This window comes from Orbicella faveolata, unplaced genomic scaffold, assembly GCF_042242905.1.
Source record: "Orbicella faveolata isolate gen_17 unplaced genomic scaffold, um_ofav_v1 contig_13, whole genome shotgun sequence".
NCBI classification, from domain to species: Eukaryota; Metazoa; Cnidaria; class Anthozoa; order Scleractinia; family Merulinidae; genus Orbicella; species Orbicella faveolata.
In genome coordinates this window covers 30,497,798-30,516,365 of record NW_028301540.1, presented here as the reverse complement: position 1 = coordinate 30,516,365, position 18,568 = coordinate 30,497,798, and the positions used below count along the sequence as shown (strand labels likewise).

The window sequence follows — 18,568 nt, the reverse complement described above, 5'->3', positions numbered from 1 at the left end:
TACTGAGCGTCATTTCAAGAAGAACTCGAATTTAAGTGAGAAATGTCTATACAACTACATTATTTCAAACAAAACCGTCAGACTCAAATATATTCATTCATAATTGCGACTGGTTCTGTTCTTCGAAGAGGCGTATCTCGCAGGAGTAGTTTAAAAAAATAATTAATTTTCTTATCTAGAACTCGGAAAGTATATTTTTCCTTTTTGGGCATTAGAGAAAGTGAGAGATATCAAAAACAAATTTGGGTGGAAACGCCCACCCGCTTTCACAATTTGCTCTTCAACACGTGAATCAGTAATAATCGCGTGATGCACAGACTGTTTTTAATACGTTTAGTTCCATTCAACCTCATTCCCAGGCCTTTTAGGGGAAATTCCTGGAAGTGAGGTAGAAGGTGAGATGTGATTGGTCAAAGGTTGGAGGGCATATCTGGATGAGGTTTGACAGATTGCTGAAAATTGGTCAACATTTTAACTGTCAGCGGAGAAATAACGTTGTTGTTCTTGTTTTTTTTCTTTTTAACCTGAAACGTCTGAGATCTAACCTGAAATCTACAAAGTTTAGTGATGTCTTAGAAATTGGCTGAAAGTCTGTGACTTACAGCCGAGAAATCGCCGAAAATTGAACTGATAATTGAGATTCCAGGACTTTCTTCCAGAGCCCTATCACGACTTCTTCACTGATAACCTAACTTTGAAGTATAAAAGAAAAGTTATTTACACCACATGAATTTACACTTTATTTTTCGAACTCCCGATTTTTTTAACCTAATTTCTGTTTCCCTAGGTGATTCAGAAAAAAATTCGTGACTTTACTGTATTTTAAGATGTGACACCTGTTCTGGTTTTATTGCTTTCTGAGTAAATAGGAGTTTCGCTTAACAATGTGTTCTTCTTTCAACTGATGAGTTTATTGTGCGGTTAACAAAAAGTGGTCCAACCGGAGGTCTTTAACTCCAGGTTAGAGTTATTTTTTTAAATTCTTCTATCAAATAATTGAATAATTTCTGGCTTTGACTGCCATCACCGGAAAATCTTCAAGTCCTTACGTCGCTTAACGAGCGGAACGTATTAATTTTGTATCAAATTAAGTCCTTTGCTACGCCAACGACGTCGACATCTTAAGCATTCACGCTTAGATTCTTGTCAGCTAGACACGATCATCGTGTTTTAATTTTTATTTTCATGTAGACTTTCATCAACATAATAATAGTGCTACCAGTGGGGTGACTAACTGGAGCGAAATGTGACCAAGTCCATCCAGTCGTTTGTCTTACATGTTTACTCGTAACTATCGTGTTTTGGCATAAGACAGTCTTTTGTCTCTAGATAAATTGATTTTTTTTATATTGATACATAACGACGCCCTCAGGGGACGAAATTATACAAGCAGTGAAATAGCTCACGTATTTTTCCAATGGCTTTTATTATCAGTCCTTCCGGGGGTTGCTACCGATGTTATATGACCCACCTTTGAGGGTGTCGTTTACTAGCTGTGTTAGTATCAATTGGGTTTCGTAGCTAGAATGTGTTTTTGCTACGACGCGTTGTTATAAAAAAAGTTAGAGTTTACAACCCTGAGAAATCCAGGCCAGGTTTGAGAATTAGTAAGAAACAACAAGGTCCGAGTTTTCTTTTTCTGTACAGTACTTGGTCGAATGACAAAATCCCAGAATGCATATCCCCTTCCCTTCCACCCACCCCCCCGCCCCTTCCAACGCAGGTGCCGCCTCTACAGCAAACAAGATTCGTTTGATTTTGTGTTGTATAACAGAAAGTAAAAAAAAAAAACAACACATATATGAAGCCTTCCCAAAATACGAGGGTGTGGGCACTGGAAGTGAAGGGGGTGTAGGTACTCAACTGAAGAAGGTCTAGGCATGTTTAGTTATGGGCGTACAAATTCCGCCAATAAAAAAAAAATAATAATAAAAAAAAAAAAAAAAAAGTTCTTTTAGATTATATCCTGAGCAATATTTTCGTTCGAATGTGATACTAACATTGCCAAGAAAAAAAGTAAGAGTTAAGCTTTATTTTCCGTCTATCATTTTTTTTTTCTATTTTCAAACACTAACCAGGTGGTATAAGGTCTCACCGTGGATAGGTTCGCGAGTAGACCTACATTACATGTTCAGCTACCAAACAGGTTCTTTCACAAACACATTTTGAAGGATGATTCGCTCACTCGAGACAGACTGTAATGATACATTTAGGAATATGACACCTGTGGTAATGTTCCTCAAAGTTTGCGACAGGAAGCTAAATCACGAACAAGTAGAGGAGTAAAGCTTTGTTTTTATATTAAATGGCTAAAAAAACTGTGATGTTGAAAAATGAAACGAGCTTGTAAACGATTATGTCTCAAAGAATATAAATTATAGAACTGGACACGTAAATATTACGCCCCGCTATAGTCGTCTCATCCGAATTTTTCAGAATAAGCGCACTAGAATCATGATTCGCTTCCTTATGTTAAAGAATCAGAGCATAGCTGGAGTTTTTGTGATGCGAGAAAAAGCTGATTGTGCAGCAAAGATCAAATGTATAGATCACATCCAACAATATTTAGTACAATTCTCGTACCAAATTTAAGGGAGTGCCTCTATCATGAAACAGACCTGTGCATGGACTTAGGATCATATTCGTGACATGGGGAAAGATTCCTAGCTGTTTCGATCAGAGGTAAGAAACACGATATTTATATACTCGGGTATTTGAATAACGAGAAGACTGCGGGATGGGACGCTGGTCTGTTATAATAGATTACCATGAAGATGTTTTGCAGCCAGGTTGCTCGAAAGGTGCACCATTGCCTATTTTTATTCATATTCCTAACCGGTGGAGAGAGTCGCTATGATAGTTAGGTGTCTTGCCCAAAACCTCAGCACGAGAACATGTGCTGGATTCGTTTTCAACATATATTGTAATTTCTTTCTAAAAACAATGGTATTCGCTTTCTCAGTTTAGTCATACACACCGATGAATTTTCTCAGTTCCTCAACTTGTTGTTCTCAAGAGTTGTTTTTCTTGCATTGAACTACACACCAACACAATTTTGTTTTGATTTCCTTATCTTTGACCTGATAGCTAAGATAATTTAAAAGTGTTTTTGCTCGCAAATGTCCTATTTCTAACGTTTTTTCTAATTTAGCCGCTTTTAAATCCTAAGACATTGTGTTTTGGTCTATTTTGCTCAGTGGTTGGTGTCCTCGAGCTTATAGTGGGTTCTGAATAATCAGTAAATACAGTTGCATGAATAATCTTGTGCTATGCATGAACATAGTTAATAGAAGGGAGTATGGTTACAGACCTCACAAACATCAGAGGAGCAAACCAAGATAGTCTGAGATTTATGTTAGAAGGTCCATGACCGTGTACAGTCTCTTGTGTTACCCTCGTACACTATGCATGAATTATGTATCTTAAATGTTTCTATTACTTAGTTCCACAGTCAGAAAAAAAAAAAGAATTATAATTGTGTTTTGTGCACGGCCAACGCCAAAAAAAGTGAACAAAAAAATAAAACAAAGAACTCTGACGGGCTTCATAACCAATTCTCTCTATTAACTATGGTTTGGAAAAAATGTTACATGACATAAACAGCCTATTTATAGGCTGTCTTCACTGATTTACCTATTTTTCATAACATGTTTCAGTATTTGTGGAGTGAATGCCTTAGTTGTCAGTAGTTGTGACTAGTTATGCGAAGGGGAAAATGAATTTGATTCGGGTGTAATCGTCCTTGCTGTTTTATTCAGAGGTGAGAACTGTTTCATTTGCAAGAAGCAGAGAAAATTTCTTTTTCAAAAAACGCTTTATCGGAATGGTAGCTACTATATTGTGGCATCCTCCGATCGTAGCTCCTCTTCTCTGCTTTTCCCTCGTAACGTGTCGGTCAATTTAAATTAATTTCGAGCAAAGCGATCCAGTTCTTTCTGAAAAGATGAACGTAAGCTAAGGTCTAGTTGTGTTTAAAAGAGGTTCTGCTCAGTCTGTTGCATACAAAACAGGCTTAGCTTCAAAATCAGTATGTAAATATTAGTAATGATTGAGGCTGCAGAAAAATCAGCTAGAAGTTTCAAAATTACAGCTCATAATTAAGGACAAAAGGCAAACCAACGTAGCCAAGGGGAGAGATTTACACTCATATCTGTCGTGCTTTTCAGCAGTCGGAGGCAGAGGGTAACACGTAAATGAGCTCGTTTGACGTGCGTTTCTTTATGAATTTATCGTTGACACCACCACTTGGAATGACATTCATAATAAAGCCACCGAAGTAGAAACGAAAAACTTCGCTAAGAATGCCGCTTATTTGCAATGAAAATTTGTGTACATGTATCAGTATTGTGTGCAATTTACTAAGCGAACAAGAATACGTCGGTGTCGCTCGGGGAGGAAATAAAATCATCGTGCCTGTACCGAAAACTTCAACATGCAAGCACATGTAGTCGAGTAAATGCTTCATGGTCACTAAACTTACGTAGCGTTTCTTAAAATGACTATGCTAGATAACTCAATGTTCAAAACATTAGTCAAATAAAAATAATAAATAGGAATGAGAATAGAGTTGAACTTTTGAACTTCAATTTCGCCATGTACTTTGTGATTAGTTTCATGCTCGCAATCAACCAGTCAGGAGCTTTGGGCTAAGGTCAGTTAGGGTTATGGATAGTTCTGTCTCGACAATCGCAGCCATCGAAGCTACGTCGAACACTTATTCCATTTGTTTCAATTCCTAGAACGAGATATAGCCACATCTTCCCTCCCGTTTTCGGTCAATGACAATGCGACATTTTTTTTCAGCAAGGAGACATTATTCTGATATTGCTCAGAGCAGGAAGAACAACAAGAACTAATTGCTTTTGTGGAAACTTCACGAAAATGTCGGTCAAAACATTTCCTCATCGTACAAACTTTACCCTGGGTGCCAGAGGGTCTTTTCGTAGCGGCTTCACCACGAAAACAAATAATCCTCTGGCACCCAGGGTGTACACATTTATGATTTTGTCTTCATTTGCTCTACAAAATTAAGACTTTTTGCATTTTGTTCTTGGATTTCTACATCATGAAGTAAAAAATCTACAATTCTGGGATTTGATCCTGGGCCGCCTGAATAAAAAGCGGGGATTCCAACCTCCAGACCATATAGGAACCGTGCTCAAGATTGTTAAAGTTTAAGTTGCTTTATACTCAGAGTTTTGTATTTAAAACTAAAACACGAATTTTCGTCTACAAACTTTCCTGGCAATGTACTTAAGGTTGTTCCCCAGTATTGCATTGCGCATCCCTTCTGCGCATAATTTCACGCTTGATTAGCGCGCGCGCATTACAAAATGGCGGCTTTTTCTTTACAGCTGGACCTCGCCATAGAGGTAAATCGTCAATATACAAGGTGCTTTTGCTCCTAAACGAACATGGGGACCCCTCATTTTTATTTCAAAATTTAAGTTCCTATAATGTAAACAATCGATAGGTAAAGTTTCACAAAAATCTCAGGGCAGGTTCTATTTCAGCGGAATGACCTTAAACGCCGGCATTTTCCCACGGTCCAGCTGGGGCCCGTTTCTCGAAGGTCCCGAAAAGTTTTCGCAACCGGAAAGCCATACCAAAATCTCGAATCTAATGATTACAGTGCTGTTATTTTCACATATTCTTAGTATAAACAGAGGTTCCATTTCGTACAAGAAGTTTCAGGCGCGTAATCCTCTCTGTCTTTAAATACCGATTGATTAAAAATGGCTTTTCGGGCCCGAAAACTTTCCGGGGCTTTCGAGAAACAGGCCCCAGGGCCGGGTTGTTCGAAAGCCGGTTAACGCTAACCCAGGATTAAAAGTTAACCAAAGTATCAATTTTTCTTGTATAAAATTGTTTTCAATTGCTTATGTATCGTGCAGTTTAAGATTATTAACACTCAAATCTGAAAGACAAATAATATAAACAGAAAACCTCACCGAAAAGTTACAAAGTTGAAACTGATCAAAATTCTCACTAATCCTGGGTTGGCTTAATCGGGCTTTGAACAACCCGGCCCAGATATTTAATTACCCTTAACATTTAACCCAATTAGAAAGTTGTAAATTAATTTTTTTGGCAGAAATACAGTTTGAATTATTAAATGGTATAAATGGTGCTTGCGAAAATTATTTATTGTCTCATATAAGCTTGCGTATATTATTAGATAAGTTCAGTATCCGCACAGAGGGTTCTTTAGTTGATATGATCTTCTCGCGACTTTCTGGTGAGCAAGTGTATGTTGATAGCCAAGAGGAAACTGGGGCAGAGGTAATCACTTCTAGTCAATAACAATTAATTAGGCGCCCAATAATAATAATAATAATAATAATAATAATAATAATAATAATAATAATAATAATAACGGAAACTTCAGCCGCGCGAGGTCTGTAAACTGCTAGGCAAGTAGTCGTTTTACTTATAAAACAGCCAAGCATCTTACTTTCCAGGAGACAAAAACTCTAATAGTCTATCCATCACTGAGTTGAATCCCAAAATTCGTTATAACAGCTCTGCTTTGAGCGATTCACGGTCATGAGGGTTTTGACTGAATGCACTTTCAGAACGTTACTGAATCGCATCTTCTCTTAATCGCATTGCATCAGAAAAAAAGCTCATCATATTGCTAGGAAAAATAAGGCAGGTCATTCCCATACCGGGAGTCGAACCCAGGCCGCCTGGGTGAAAACCAGGAATCCTAACCGCTAGACCATATGGGACAACTAGACAAGCAAAGAATAGCAACAAATGGAATACCGTTACACTAGAGCACTTCGGTCTGCCGAGAGTCTCGGCTATAGTGGTGTCTGTCTATTACTATTGGCTAAAAAATCTAGTTTTAAATCTTCATCATTTTTCTTTTCTTTTTTTTACTTCAATTGTACTGATCCCCCATTCCTTTCTTCTCTTTGTTATCTATTTTTACTATTTTTTTTGTGCCCTTCTCCATGGAATCCCATAGGGTCTAGCGGTTAGGATTCCTGGTTTTCACCCAGGCGGCCCGGGTTCGACTCCCGGTATGGGAATAGGCAAATCTTTGCTGACGTCATTGTTTACATTTTCCTCATTAACATACAACTTTAGCTAACTTTGCGCAAAGAAGGCATCACGCTAGACACGATTTTACTAGAAACACTTAAAGAGCTTGTAAAACTTAGTAAGTGGCGAGTTTTTTGGCTCTTTGGATGTAATATTCGAGGAGAAATAGGCTTTCAAAAACATCAAAATTTCTGTGTGGCAAAAGCGCTAATGAGCTCATACATTCTTTGTAAAATTTTGAGCTTTTAAACCATCGTCGCACAAAAAGTATTCAATACATCGCGCTCAAATTTCTTGGGACAGTTAATCGTGCTGTGCCCTTTCAATATTCAGTATTAATCTCTTTGTAGCTCCATCAGAAACTGTATCGCTTATGGTAATGAGGCAAAAATTGTAAACAAAGATTCTCCTGTTAGCAAATTGTTTTGCTTCAAGTAACATGGTCGGATGTTTTATTCTGAGACTGAGCGAAGACAGTTAACAGTGGTTCTTAAGAGAAATTTTAGTTGAATTCTGTGCTCTGTGTAAAGACTAGTTGAATATTTGAAGGTGAGTGAAATGGAGATCCTAAGTTATTTTGCTAACCTAACCACATGAATGGTTGAGAAAAGTTTAATCGATTACTACTGTACTTTCTTCTAAGCTGAATCGTAACGCGTTAATTAGAAAGTTCTCGTAGTAGAGTTGTTGAAAAAGATCTCACTTTGATAGATTCAACTTAACTGGCCTAAGTGCTTGATGAAAATATAAAACACCTGCAAAGTTTGCCCACAAAAAATGTGTTCCCATACCGGGAGTCGAACCCGGGCCACCTGGGTGAAAACCAGGAATCCTAACCGCTAGACCATATGGGAATCTTACACCCATGCAACTTTGCCGTGAATAACCATTGATTCATGGTGACATTCATGGTCGTATCGATGGCTAGGGAAACTTTGAATTGAAAGTGAAAATCCAAACTTCGAATGAGAGTTGACTTATATCTTTATGACGTTTTAAATTGTGGAAGAAAGACGTAAAAATATTCATTTGGAGACGGAAACGTATACGTATGGATGGGACCTAAATCACAGTTGCTTAATTTGTTCTTCTCTTGCGTTTCTGGTTTGCTCAGCCCACTCAGTTCATCCTTATCAGTACAAAACGTGGCTACACACCCAGCTACTGTAGCGGAATTTTTTTTCTGTCAGCTATCATCGGGAAGCCACACATGTTTTAGCTCGCCGGTTATTGCAGATTGTTTATCTGCACGTTTATCTGAGAAATATCCATTTGACAGTCTATATTCACCCCTCCACAGATTTCTGCCGCGTGCATTTCTTTGTTGACAGTTCACAGGTTTTTAACTCGTTTATTTCTCCATTCCCCGCGTTTTTGCTGTTTTGCCGCTTTCCTTCGATAATGTCATCAACTCTCTGTGTGGTTCAGCAAATCTACAAGAGGTCTGATTTTGTGATAACCAAACATGCAAACTCTATGAAAATGTACATTTGGGAAGTTAGACTAAATCAGTGTAAAGAATCATGGTTTTCTAGTTCCAGGTCGCTATGAAAATTGAGATCATCAAAATGTAGAAGGCTCTGCTTTGCAGTAGCAAAGTCTCAATGTTCTATCTCAACCAACATTACCTGTTGATACCTAATCCGATGATTTTGGTAAACACGTAACGATTCACAGTTATTTCTTCCCTGGTTATACGGTGGAATCCCGATTTCTGGAACCCTCAATTTTTCTAACCTCCCGATAACTCGAACCAAAAGTCGTGTTCCTCTCCTCTGTCCCAGTCGAACACTGTAATTTTATCCCCGATTTCTCGAACTCTCCGATTTTCCGAACCAATTTTCGTTTCCCTTGGAGGTTCGAAAAACCGAGATTCCACTGTAGCTATTGTTGCACTTGTTTGTACAAATTTTAAAATAGCAAGACTAATTAAAATTTAAAACGCACAGACTTCCATGCGAAGCTCAGTTGCGCATAAAATTGCATCAAAATTACAATGCATTAAAAATTCAAACTAGGTGGAGGATAAAATGACATTTCTTTAAAATACATCGTTGGATGAAAACACAGTTTACGATCAAAACGTATTTGTTAGGACTGAAATATTACCGAGAACTATGTTCGTTGATGAGATGGTCGGATCTTTGAATAAGCCAGAATTAAAAAGTTCGTATACACGTTGAGTAGGATACAGAGTGTCAATTATTTAAAGCTCGGGGATAAACGGCAGGTTTTTACCGATCTCTAGTATCGTAGGCCGGAAGAAATAATTTTTTGAATATTATTTCTTGCAATTTGGTTTGAGTGTCTTTTGCTAACCACACCCACTGTAGAACTGGTTAATAAAGACACAAAGAATTTTACGGAAAAACAATCACTATTTTACGAAAATATTCCACCATATGAAGTTTCAAACTACGGGCTAATATAAACAAATAATCAACTGTGATTTACAACATTTGGTGGATGTTGTGATCATGACAGTGCAGCTTGTAATGCGATTTGGTGCTAATCCCGTAATCAAATCAAAACACCCCCGGGGGTTAAGTCGGATCAATATTCCATAAAACCAAGTTTCACTCAAGCTGCAAGTCAAATCTCGTGTAAGCTGGAGAGCGAACTCATCTTTCTGCCAACTTTTTCATGGCCGAGAAACTCTTCGCATAATCCAAGAAATCGTGTTGTTATCAGAGCTTTCAAATACAACAACTTCACATCAGGTTTGTTTTAGAATGTAATTTAATTAACGTCAACAACCATTTGGCACACCACACGGTTTTGAGCTAAAATCGCATGCTTTTTTATCTGAGTTTTTTCCTCGCAACAGGTTTTCTACAGGAATGATAATCTGTTTTATCGATTAGAGAGGATGTTGCTCAGAAAAGCAAATATTTCATTGAACACAGGTCATCACTAAGGATTTTAAAGTAGCTGATGAGAATGTTACCACAGACTGACAAGAAACAAGGGATCGAAAGGGAACCCTAACAAGCCTGACTTGAAAAACATGAAATCAAACAACAATTTCAAGATGTGCATAGAGGATTTGCATAGATTTCAACTTGAAGTCGCCATAGAAGGTCTTCATTGTTGTTTCATTATGAATTAGGGAAAACGGAATCTATTCAAATCGAATCAGGAGAGAAAATAAGTCGACTTCTTCTGATGGTTGTAAGAAAATCTGGCTTCGGATGAGGTGCTTTTGATCTCGCGAGATTTCAGTGATGTCGCCTGGTAGTTTGGCCACCTTTGTTTCTTTAGTTGCCAACTGAAAGCTAAATGCTTTGATTGTCGGTGATTTTAATAAGTGTCAACACTTCCAAGACATTAGAAATCAGCGTGCTGGATTTAATACTGTCCGAAGTTGTCTACAGAAGAGAAGGAACGTTTTAAAGTTAATCCGAAGTGGAAATTCTTCTCATGCACGGTACAAAGGTCTCGATATTTTTGTGTTATCTCGAAAATTATCTTGATTGAATTAGATTTAATCTAAACTCGTTGAATCCTCAAGTAAACCGAGCTGTCCCGTTTTTAGTCTTGCATGATTCCTACGCAACGTTGGTGCGGTATAGCAGTAGCAGGTCGTTTCGTGCTTGGAACATTGCCCACTCTGAGAAATCAGTCTGGCGTTTTAGACTAGCCTATTAACCTCAGTTGAAATTTTTAATCACATATATCAAATAAAAATCATCAATATTTGTATTAGCTGCATGGGAGATAATTATTTTACCATTTTAGCGTCCTTCACACGTAGTTAACGCTCTCAGATACAACACCTTTTGACTCAGCAAGACTGTGGTTTGTTTCATGTTTTAATGGTAAACTTTACAGTCTGCAGTGAAAGCCTGCTTCCGTGCTCTTTCGTGCATTTCATCTGGAAATAGAACTGTTAGTTTCTATTTTCCACTAGAATTTGACCCTTATCCTTTTCTTATTGTTAGGTTTTACATGCTCTTAACCGGCGGAAGCGTTGTTAATTGATATTGTCTAGGAATTCAATTAGTGTCAACGCAAGCTTTATCACGAGAATCGGCCTTACTTTGATTAAAGCTGTTTTGGGTCACGGTAGATGTTTTCAACGTATATTTTTTCTGCTCCATCTTTGTAGCATAAAGAAGTGGTGAAGATGGGATTTGACAACTTCAACTGATTTAGCCGTTATTTGCAAGGAAAGAAATGTCCAGGGATAGCGGTACGTCCTCTTTTTCATGTAGTCACTTGCAACTGTTAGGTCAGAACTGCGACAGCTAAGAATTGAAAATGCCAAATGAACGCAATTGCGAGGCAAATTGTTCGTTCGTCTGCCTCATACATGACGATTTTTAGACAACACAACCGGGGTCATTTTTTCACGTCATATCATCCGTGAGGTTTCTGTTCCGGCCCAACGAGAATTGAAGACATAGAAACAGATAGCAAGTATCATGTATGTCACTGAACTATTCGAGTCGTTCATGGGGTCAAACTCTTTTGTCCCTTCTTTGCTATCACTGTTACAGCTCACATCGCCAAAAAACTTTATATAATTCTGATGATTGCGAGAATGGAATGATTAATAACGCAAAGAACCGAACAAACTCGATAACAAGCTCGCTAACAAGGCTTTCTTGAAGAAAACTAACACTGATAAATGTAGTGTAAAGAGGTGTGCCTCAAGAGGAGGTTTAGATTGCTGACAGATCATTGTAATTCCTTTCCATCAAACTGGAAATCATGATTTTAGGAACTTGAGGAATGTATAAATCTTGAACCTTCATTAATGAACTAGTCAATCTATATACATCCGCCAAGCTAAAATCGAGATGAAAATGAATAAAATAAGGCTGTTAAGATATCATTTATTGTTTGATTCCAACCAGTGTAATCTATGGTGTCTGTCAGTGCCAGTTCACCAATCCCTGTCTTTCAATTGGCACACAGAAATATAGTAGTGGCTTCTGCATCGTAATTGTTTAATAAGATGGACTTGGACTTGCATCTTGACATAACAGAGTTTCCACGCCTAACACTTCCTATTAAGTTACAGATGAATTTCCTGTACTGTGTCATGTGCGCATGAAAAATACATGTGCCCCCAATGGGATGGCATCAACCGCGCATGACAAATGCCACAAAACCATTGTCTCAACAGACAGTGGTGGTATTTTTCAGCCGAACCTACGCTATAACGTCGATTAAAATTGTTGATGCACACGCCTCCATGTCGAGAACTCAAAGAGAAAGTTTAAATTGCAGTATTTAGCCTTTGGGTATGAGAGGACCAGGGCCACAATCTGGGATTATTGTTACGTTCAGCGTGTGAACGGATTCTTGTCAATGCTAACGCCAACCTCGTGGCTTGTACAGGAACACCTTGAGAAAAGTTCATGACCGTAATGAAGGTAGGCACACATAGAATGGATATCTCTCAATAAAACGATTGCCTATTTTGTAATCCAGCTTGATCATGTGTAATTCGGATCAGAATATAAAGCAAAATCAATGTGCTTGGTTCGTAAAACCTTTTTGAATCCTTGGATGCCCCTTATGCATGTACCTTGTGTTGTAGCTAATTTCACATCTTTAAGGAAGATGTCAGTTGAAAGTACTCACTTTATCTCCATTTTTTTTTTTTTTTAAGATCTTTATTTCTAGTTATTATTGTTTATAAAACTTAAATCGCTCTTTACCTGGAGTATCAAGACTTCCCCAAACCATCGACTTTGATTGCACAGTCTTGTTCGATAGCTACGTCGCCAATTTGAGTTTGTCGAAGTACCTCACGTACAGGGAGCATCATGAATGAAGTGGAATGTGTGTGCTCTTCTTTCGACACACTTTTAGTCTCTCTTTATTTAGTTGCATTCATAAATCTACAGTAAGCGCTCATTTCATTATGTCCGAGTCCTGCCAATGTACATATGTCAATTTAGAAATGGCCGATTCAACAACGGTTTATTCAGTCGCTATACGTATCGGAAGACGGTATTGCGCTCTACGTCTTGCTATGTATTACAACATAACATAATCTCTAATAACTTCATACTCGTTGTGTTAGGAATAATAGGATCAGTTTTGATATTTATGATTTCATGACCGACCATTTGCCTCCTCGATGTGTATCAAACCTGCTGGATAATTCTGAACTTTCGAACTCTAATTAAGATCTTCTCTTGTTACAAAACAGTTGCGTATACATGTACAAGTTAACCTGTGTGTCTATACCAATGCCACCATGATCTATAACTATCAAACTTAGACCCGAACATGGTTCGTCTTCAATTTTCAAAAACATTGCCTTCCATTCCTTGAAACATTCTCTAACCAGAGTTCGACGAGTAAACTCGAACAGAAAACATCCAAGGGGGAACACGAAGATTTGTCCCATTTGTCAATAAAATGACGAGAAAAAACTCCACGTAGCCAGTCACCCGTTGCTATGCGAACATTCTCTAAATCAGAACATAGTTAGTAGTTAGTAGTAGTCTCCTCTATTAACTACGATCTATGGTTCAGTTTGCGTTACTTGTCGCGGCTGTTTCAATTTATGAAATGACTTGTTTTACTGAATTGTTCCCGAATTTCTCAGTTTCATTGCATTGCATTCACTTCATATGCTCGTCGCAGTCTCGAAATGTTTCAGACTGATCGTGTAAACGAAATTCTGACATTCACTGCTAATCGCTGTCTTTTCTTTTTGATTTCAGAACAGGAAACTGTGGTTTTGAATCCGTACTTGGCAGGAGAGCAAGTTAAAACCACATTTGTCTGGCAGTGCATGTCAACAGGAACTCTGCGTGAGTCTAGTTTTCGAGAAAAAGTCACTCAGCAGGTTTTGTTATGAAATTTTACCGTAGAAAAAGTAAATGCATATCTGAAGGATTCAGAAGAAACAAAAATTTTGTACTTTGTTATTTACATAGACAGAAATGAGGGAGTTTAGTAGTCACTCGAAACCAGACTTAAGTTTGGTCACATTCTAGCTCATGTAGGCTTGATAGTCAAGGATGCTGTTTGAGTTTTGCACAGAAAACTGATGCCCGGGGTAGTTCTATCAACATTTACGTCCTCATTTCTGATATTTTGTCGACCGAAAGCCGCTTAAAACAGATAAATTACCGGATAATGAAAATAAGTTTTTAAGTCTTTGACTCAGTTCGTAGCCGAAGGAAGATCAGCTGACTTGTTTGAGTTTTTCGCAAAAAACTGAAGCTCAAGGATCTATTAACATTACGTTCTCATTTCTAATCTGTAGTCGACCGAAAGCCGCTTAAAGCGATGAAAAGATGATGAAAATAAGTTTCAAAGTCGACCACTCCGTTTGTAGTTATAGAGGAGATTAGCTGACTCACCTGATTAATACAATCACGTCAATTACTCATCAGTTGGTTTTCTTTCTCCTGTTCAGACTCGGCTAAGCTAAACTTAAAGGCTCTTGTAACTGTCATGAAGTTTTTTGATCAATTTTACATAAATTCTCAAAGAAGGATATAATGGTTTTATTTATTAAATGGTGTCAGTTGGCTTAAAAAAAACTGAGTGACTTTAAATCATGAAACATTTTCTGATCCCCAAGGATACCTCTGAGTTTTACAAAAAGATATGACGATATCATCTAATCATCTTGACCTAAGCAATGAGATCAAATTTGTTTTGATTTGTCTAAATTATTAGGGTTGTCAGAACAAGCGCCGCCATTTTGAATCCGCCATTTTGAATCCGACGTTGCGACACAAAAGACTGGAGCGAGTCGGTTGCTGTGTACATTTTGGCGCGTAAATTCCGTAGCAAGTTCAATTACCACACGTCATTATCGTCATTATCGAAACACGTTTCTCCCTCTATAAACGGAAAAATCTATGTGATAAGTATAAACCAAATTTGACAGTGAAAATTTTGTTTTCTCTGCGGCAAGAAGACCTTACTTTTCGTTCCTTAAATGAAATTCCAACAAAATAACCGGTGGACTTTTCAATTTTTGTTTCTGTACAAAAATGGATTTACCGTTATTATAATACAGGTTCTTCTAATAACTCTAAAAACTCACATAAGTTTAAAATTTCCGCGGGAGGGCCATATGGGCTAACACAGAGAAAGAGGACAAGTTTTGGTTTATTTGTGATAGGAAGTTTCTATGTTGGAGTCTTGTTTGTTTTGATTGAACTTCTTGACTCTCCTCCGCGAGACATGCTTTGACACCTCCATAAAAGAGTATAATTAATCAGGTATTTATTAGATTAATCAGCTTTTGATCTGGAGACAACAAGGAGCCAAAACACTCCTCTGGTGTAACGCAACAGTTCCGGACTGTTCCACAGACATAAATTGGCTTATTCAACCAAAACTAACGGTATTCGATTGTCGTTCCTACTTTAGAAGACGACAACGACTCTTTTCTAGTGTAAAAACCCTGGCTCAACAATTGTCAAGCTTCAAGAGACCACAAAATTTACGATTTTACTTTAAAAACGTTTCGTGGAGCCTTCTCTAGATTAGCTATATATTATCTCAAGATGTAACTTTTGTGAAAATTATCTTTAAGTCTCCATGCACAGGAAATGATAAGCCTGGAAAATCTTCTGTGAAGCTCGTTGATAGATTTTCCATTCAATGACTGCAGTCTGCATTACTGGAAACTAACATTTCGACGAAAAGTCCAGCACCAACAAAAATTGAATTGTAACATTTTTAGTCTAAAAAAACATAAACTAGACGTAGGTTCTGGCACGGTCGGCGGTAAACATTTGAAACAGAAAGAGAACAAGAAGATTATTGTTGTACTTAAGCTTCCCTGTACACCAATGAGCATTTTATACAATCTTGTAAAAGTTCACCTTTAAAAAAAAAATAACCTAAAAGCATGAAAGCGCTACTCAGTATCTCTCGTATAAATGCGGGCTTGTTTCAACACAGACCAAGTTGCATGCATGACTCTAATGAAGAAAAGATTAAAAAACACATTACAGACAGGCATGTCTTGCATCTCGAGCTCAAACTGATGAAAATACCGATAAGGCGTCGGGATGGCTTATCTCTGACATGAAAAATGGACCGTCAACTTTATTGTGCAATTTTCCAGGTTGTGTACGTTAATATCCCATTTAATTTGCCACGAACCTCTTAAAAAATTACAGAGTTAACCCACCATTCTGTTTCTGCACCTAGACGAAAGGTACAGAATTCTCCGATGGTCGTAGAATACACGTTTTTGTTTTCAGCTGTCAAGTTTCCTAAACCACGGTTATAGCAATCAGTTATGCTGAGTCGAGGCCTTTTTTGAGTCACGTGACTTAGCGTCCCAGAAAGTGACGTCGGACGGCTTGAAAGAGATAACAATCGATTCACTCAGTGTTACAGAATCGAAGCAAATCTATGTATATACATAGGAAATATAGTTGTATATTCTTTTGAAGTTCATTGCTCGGTTATAATTGTTAATAGCTCGATTTGCCTTCAGGAAAGTGTTTTGTCTCCCGTCAAGTGGAATTGCCAAATTTGTGCCCGGAATAAACACAGCTCCATTAAAATTGACGTTCAAATGATTTATGATTTCTCGGTTTTCTTTTATGTGAAATTGCTTGCTGCTTTATCTCTGCAAAGCAGACAGCCTCTTTGCAAAATTTAGCTTTGTTCGCTTTTGTTTAGTTCCACTAAACAAGTTAAGAAATATCCCACTTTCAAAGAAAGGAATTAGGGCCTCCGAGACTGATGCAAACCGCATTGAATTTTTCAAAATGGAGTCCTTGAATTGAACGTAGGTTCAACTGTTTTCATTTCCTACACGCAGAGAGCCCGAAAGCAAAACCTTCGTCGCCGTGCATGCGGGGGCAAGCAAGTAAGAAAGTCGTTTATTTTAATTTCAGACCACTATTAAGCCCATTAAGATGATATTGGAGTGTAGCTCTCGAGGAAAGAAATGAGCTTCTACAGTTATTTGTGATAGGTGTTTGTTTATTCCTGGCTGGGGATTGTTTAGGGAACTATACAGCTTCTGGGGTAATCTCAACTGATCATGATTTGAGTTTCGTCCAGTCTATCCCGCACATCTTTATTTTGCTCGAAAGTTTCAGAATACTTGCTCGATTGGGACGACCAGTTTCGATTAGGAACCATTATGACTCTAGAAACTGTTCTTAGGGTACGAATCTTCAGTGGACTATGTTTTATCAGTTTTCTTTTGTATTGTAGATAGGTCGCCTAAATTGTTTATTTAAGCTTTTTGGACTAAATGTTTAAGCCCTCTACGTTATTGTTGCTAATTTATCATGACTATAACAAATCATCGCATTCAGAAAGAAACTGCTTCAAATACAAGGAACGGGAAAGAATCTTTCATGAAAATCAGCAACTGTATTTCACAGACGTGTGTAACTCTCAGATAACATGATGTAAATCACAAGGTGGCTATGATTGCAATGTTCACTGAAGAAATGCCTGCATTATAATAACTAACCAAAACGACTTATTAATGCAGTATTACCTTTTTTCAATTTTAAAAATGGCCATTGTTGTTGTTGCTTCGAGCTTCGTCTTGTTTGATTCCAAACGTTACATCGAATTGAAAACTGGTGCGCGAAGATCTACTCGTGAATATTATTTTCTGAATAATTATTTAAGTTTATTAAACATACCTATTTCGTGCGTTGCGTTTTAGCAATTTCTTTCGCTGGAAACTTCAAATATGAAGATTTTGTTCGTTACCGTGATAGTAACAAACTAAATTTAATACGGCGTATATAAACCAACCGAGAATTGTCACTCATGGCATGTTCTTCAAATGGGCGCTAATTAACCTTTGTGTTTTAGATTGAAATGCTTTTGACTTATATGAATTACCATTTATTAAATTAGGAAATGCCTTTGCTTTTCCTGCAGTTAATTTTCAAAGTTTCATCAGTTTTAAGACATTATGTTGCGCATTTCAGGACATCTTTTGAAACACGAGAACAAATTATTTCGCTTCTTGCACCCGCGTCAGGAATGGAAAACCTGACGCTCAGACAGAATAACTTCGGCAAAAAATACTTCTAGAATTTACTTTTGGTAATATTTCTTTGCCTATCAAGACCTACATAAATCTTATATTGAAAATAGTTTCTAGCAAAAGTGGTAGAATATAATTTTAGGTACATTAGTTTATCTGCTAGACATTGACAGAAAGTTTTGATTTATGACCTATTTTCGCAGGCCAAGAATAATCTTTAAGTCTGCGGGCAATCACACAATGCATTCGACTGCACATTGAATTATTTTAACAGTTAGCATAGGATAATGACTGTAGTTTCCACTTGTAAAGTAAAACATTTGAACCTTTGAGAATGAAATAAAGATGGTTTAGTTAAAAGTGTTTGTGTAACTGAGTTGTGAGTTATCGAGTGAGGTAAGCATAAATGGCTGAATCGCAAGCATGTGCTTGCTCTAAAAACTTCAAGTTTATTCTGTATGTCTCCCACCATCCCAAGAAAAATGTTCTAAATTTCATTTAATTCTTATCTTGTGTAAATAATCGTGATATTTGGCATGAGATGAACTGAGCGTG

At 37.6% G+C, this 18,568-nt stretch overlaps 1 long non-coding RNA gene and 3 other non-coding genes across 4 annotated transcripts; 2 read left to right on the top strand and 2 right to left on the bottom strand.

The window, feature by feature from the left end:
• Window positions 1-6,659: 6,659 nt before the first annotated feature.
• On the bottom strand, window positions 6,660-6,731 carry Trnae-uuc (transfer RNA glutamic acid (anticodon UUC)). The gene has a single exon. It is a non-coding gene; the product is annotated as a tRNA-Glu (tRNA).
• Window positions 6,732-6,965: 234 nt separating this feature from the next.
• Window positions 6,966-7,037, top strand: Trnae-uuc (transfer RNA glutamic acid (anticodon UUC)). Its single transcript has one exon. It is a non-coding gene; the product is annotated as a tRNA-Glu (tRNA).
• Window positions 7,038-7,832: 795 nt separating this feature from the next.
• On the bottom strand, window positions 7,833-7,904 carry Trnae-uuc (transfer RNA glutamic acid (anticodon UUC)). The gene has a single exon. It is a non-coding gene; the product is annotated as a tRNA-Glu (tRNA).
• Window positions 7,905-9,629: 1,725 nt separating this feature from the next.
• On the top strand, window positions 9,630-13,898 carry LOC149115943 (uncharacterized). Its single transcript, XR_016206168.1, has 3 exons — window positions 9,630-9,770; window positions 11,159-11,242; window positions 13,737-13,898. It is a non-coding gene; the product is annotated as an uncharacterized LOC149115943 (long non-coding RNA).
• Window positions 13,899-18,568: the final 4,670 nt, after the last annotated feature.